The following is a 5142-nucleotide window of genomic DNA, read 5'->3' as shown; positions in this document are numbered from 1 at the left end:
TAAATTTGTATGTGGTGCGTCTTCTGTATACTGTTTATTCTGTGCTTTTACCTAAACACCTATGTATGTATGTATGTACGTATATACGTAAGTAAGATTTAATAACCGTAACATTTTTTATATAACCAATAACCCGGCGCTGCAGTAACAGCTGTGGCTAATAAACATAAACTTACTTATATATACATAAGTATTTACATTAGGGTGGTCCAAAAATGCTTGTGAAAAAATAAATTCGGAATTTTTATGCTCTCACCCCATAGGATTGTTCTTTATCGAAAAAATATACTCCTATTTTTTTATTTTGTTATCAAAAAATATTTAGAGGTCGCTCAAAGCGCACAAAGTTTTCCATGTTTTTTATTTGTGGAAAAGGCCACTTTTCGTAGAGATGGTATATAATTCTTGAAAAGCCATATACTTCGATCGGAAAACGATGTTTCTCTTCAGAAGATTCCTAATAATAATACCCAATTATTTGTTTAAAAATTTGTTTAAAGTAAAACATGCCAGAAAATGCATTGGGGGTGATATATATATATTTTTTGTATTTAAAATTGGTTTAATAAACCATTGGGTATTGTTATTGGGAGTCTCCTGAAGAGAACCAGAGTTTTCCGAACGAAAAATGTTGATTTTCAAGAATTCGATACCATTTCTACGAAAAGTGGTTTTTTCCCATATAAAAACATGGAATTCTTTGAGCGCTTTGAGCGACCTCTAAATATTTTTTTAATTTCAAAATAAAGAATAGGGGTATATTTTTTTCGATATAGAGAAATCGTAGGACCACATATACATATACATATACATATATGGGGTTCACACCCTATGTGTTTGATTTGTTTAAAATTTTTAGTGTTGATTGATAAACATAAATAATAAATAAATAGGAAATTTGAGCTTGAAATTTACAGCACGAAAACAAATCGATTTAATAGTTTTTTTAAATATCACGAGAACGGGGTGAAGAAAAAAAAAAAATCGGACATACACACATCAAAGTTCTCTATGAAAAGAAATATTTTTTAATTTTTTTTCTTGAAAAATATTTGACATACACATTTTTTGATAAAAAAATTAGTTTTTGAAAATATGCCAACTCAAAAAAAGTTTTAAAAATCACAGTATTGCGCTATTATTAAGGAGTGCACTCTACAATAATTTGAGTTATGAATTTTTTTTACACCGAAAATTTTTTTAATTTTTTCTAGAATTTTTGTTGGGTATTCAGTTTTGTAGCCCATTAAAATTCCGACTTTATTTGTTTTGGACTACCCTAATGTATATACATATGCACATATGTAAGTTCGATCGTTGTTGTTGTTGTTGTTGTTAACAGTTTGCTCATGCTGTCAATCTTGTTACAATGCATTTGAATATTTTTAAATATTATAAACTAAAACTTGTCTTCCACTAAGTATTTGTGTCGTTGTAATTGTCCGTCCATTCAATTCTCACGTTTATGAACTAATCAATTCTGGTTGTGTTTGGTTTGAACCGGTAAATTACACTCAAGGTAAAACGATTGAAATTAAAAAACTGAGAGATGAGATTTGCTTGGATGGCTGTTTAACTAGTTGCGCGATAGGGCAAGGAGAATGGACGTTTTTTGTTCAGATACGAGTACTAAATATGAGCTTAACATAGAAATTTTCGCATTCCCTAATGTCCTTTACAAACGTCATTAAGAAATAAGTTACCAAAAAAAAAGCATACATGTATAGCAAAATCTTTTCATTTGGCTTTTGGCTAGAACTTGCTGAATGGAGTGCATTCCATAGATAATCTTTAAAAAATCAGACCACTGCCACATTCTGGATTGAGCCTCTTTACGTTCCGTCTGGCGCTCGTTCGCAACTCTTAAAGGTCGTATGGAATATTTTTTATACGCGGTTGGCATATTAAATACAGAAATGCTCATAACAAAATTTGAATTTGTCCCAGGTGAATAAAATTGTGTGTCAAAAATTATTGCCATTAATCACTTGGTAAAATTTCACGTACTTTGTTTAATATTAATATACAGACATATTTTTGGTCATATTTTAATTTGAAGTGTTTACACATTAATTAGACCATTAATTTATTGAAGGATGGTAATTTTGTCTCCATACATGCAAAATATTTGCAAAGTTGCAATTAGTAGTATTGCATAAGCAAACAGCTTCCCAAAGTTGGTAATAAAATTATAAAACCTCGACAAAGAACATTTTCTACCTGGTTTATACCAGATAAATCAAGTTATTCATGATTCCTTTGCAATGATTTATTTACATATTTATGAATCAAATTGGTACATGTGTCGAAGATAAACAATTTTTGATTGTGCTAAATGATAAACGGTTTATTAAAATTTTGCTTCGGAACAAGAATAAAAGAGCAAGAAATGATTGTCTAACATAAAATTTTCGAGTCAATTCTAATTGGATATACATATATATCCAAAGTGTTCTCGGAAAGGGCTCTAACGATTTTAAGGAAATTTTGCACACAGATAATATTTTGGATGTTAAAGTTATCTGCTGAATAGGCACTATCTCCGAGAAGACCCGTATAAGGTTGCCACCTATTCGAAATTAGATACAAATTAATTAAAACATCATAATATGGGTATCAAATGGAAAGTATTTTAAAGATGCCTAATTCAAAAATATTTTTAATAAGGTTGCCACCTATTTTGAATCGCATATTTATTTAATTTTTTGTTTAGAAAAGAAAGGTAAATTATTACTATTCTTGGGTGCCAAGAGAAGGTTCTTAAACAATGCTTTCCTATACACAAAATATTACGTCTTAGGATAATAATATAAGGTTGCCACTTATTTGCGATTATACACAATTTATCTAAAACATCGCAATATGGATATCAAATGGAAGGTATTGTTGAGAACTTTGGTCAGAAAATATTTTCCATCAGGGTTGCCACGCTTCCTTGTAATACACATTTTTATTTTGTTAATCTCAACCAACATTTTTTTATGTATACATACATAGCACACATACGCTCAAGATATGTTCCATTCATTCTAGCGTATTTCGGAGTAGGGTTGCCACCTAAATTTTAGAGTAAGGAATTTACTTAATAGATATGGAAATCCTATATATGCACTCCGGGCAAAGCTCGGTCAACCTGGTACTACTTATATAAACTAGACAATGAACGAAAAATACGAAATGAAATTAAAAAATTTTATTTTTAGTATATTACCAAATACAACTAAAACTTTCTGGAGCTAAAAAGGTGCTAGATAATTTTGAGGAGAGCTAAAAAAAGAGCTAGGAGCTAAATCCCACTTTTCGCAGCTAAATAGAAAAATAAAGAGCTAAATGTAGCTCCAAAAGCACCAAAATGGCAACACTGGTAGTTAACCGTCTAAGCGATTTTGGCATAGTCCAGAAGGTGGACCAGTCGTTTTTCATCTGTGTCATATGACGCCAGTTGGCCATGCCAAGTGAAGGCAAGTCTTTCTCTATCTTGTCTTTCTAACGCAGAGGAGGCCCTCCTCCTCCTCGGTTACCAGCATCGCGACCTGCGTTGAATACTTTCAGACCTGGAGCGCTTCTGTTCATTGTCTGCGGTATTCGCCCGGCAAATCTTACCGCCATATAATGAATGAACAAAATTTATTTTTATATGGTGCGCAACACCTCCGACAAAAAAAAACTCAAAAACAACGGTAAATTCTAGCTATGTACTGCAAACTTGCACTTCATACGTAATTGAATAGGCTATAAAACTGCATGCTCGAAATCTTTCTAGGAAATTAATTAAAAAAATTGAAATTTTTAAGAATTTTTTTTTAAGTTTACATAATTAGTTTTTGTAAACTTTGTGCAAGCTGTGATATATGGGGTATCTGATATAGATAGACCCATATTTTAAATGAAAATTTTTAACAATAAATAAATAAAGATAAGTTGTCAACAGCATCATTTTCAACTTCGCTGTTATTATTTTGACCGCAACTGTACATACGTATAAGCCTCTGAGCTCACAGCATTGCAATGCAAGCTTTTCCTTTCTTTTTCATTTAATGTTGGCCACCCGTGAGCCAGTGCATTCATATTTAATTTTTCATACATACATTTATTTCTAACTTGCAGTTTATGCTTACAACCGGTTGACAATATATGTACATATATATGTGCTTTTGTATGTAGGTATATGCATTCAAGTTTGTGCTTTTATTTATAATATATTTATTTTTAGACAAGAGCGCCGAGTGTTGTATAAACAATTGCTTCTACCGCCAAACAACGAACTAACAAACTAACTAACTGGCCAACAGCCGAACTAAAACCATTTCCACTCACATGTTTTGCCATTTTTCAAAGCAATTTTGTTCATTAAGTTGGCGCGCATGCGCATGGCACTACTCGTGCTACAACGTTTTACTATCTACCACTCACTACCCACTGCTGCAGCTGACAATAATTTGCAATTAAGCAAGATACACAAAAACATATGTAGCCAATTTCATGTCATTTGCTGCCGCCACCTGTTTGGGAGCGAAACAAAAAAATAACAGAAACAAAAACAAAAAAAAAGGATTACGCTCGATTATAACCATAAAAAATGTACTCGTACTCGTAAAATTGCAAATAAAAATATGTAAATAGCTATAAAGTATCTACGATCCATTGCACGTTGCAAAAGTTCTTGTTCGCGCGGCTTTAAATTGTCTGGCAATGACTTTTATTTATTGGTGCAGATTTGTTTTGTTTTTCCTTACAGCAAAATTAATAACCAATTCAGTTTTACTGCCACATTTTTGTGTGTACTACATTTACTGTGCAAAAGTATGATTTTTTTTAAGTCAGTAGAAAAGAGGGTTTGTTTAATTTATTCTACAAAAACTTGTTCCTAACCAAGATTACTAAATGATCTTACATTTACTTTCAATTACAACGCGATCTACTTTCGGTCGTTCTCTTTACATACATATACTCGTATCCAGTTCAAATGGTTATGCCTCCGGTGGGTGTCACTTCATCAATCGCTAGTTGTTTTTGCCACACCCTAAATTCCTTTTTATTTTAACACCAGAATTCTTGCATTGAAACAAAACACTGAAATCCGCATACATACATATGTGGGTACGTTAGAATACAGGGGTGTATCACAAAGGGGGGGGGGGG

The sequence above is a fragment of the Rhagoletis zephyria genome, unplaced genomic scaffold (genome assembly GCF_001687245.7).
Source record: "Rhagoletis zephyria isolate East Lansing unplaced genomic scaffold, Rhagoletis_zephyria_1.1 Rzeph_scaffold_06131, whole genome shotgun sequence".
NCBI lineage: Eukaryota > Metazoa > Arthropoda > Insecta > Diptera > Tephritidae > Rhagoletis > Rhagoletis zephyria.
The sequence above is the reverse complement of the archived record's forward strand: the minus strand, read 5'-3'. Positions refer to the sequence as shown.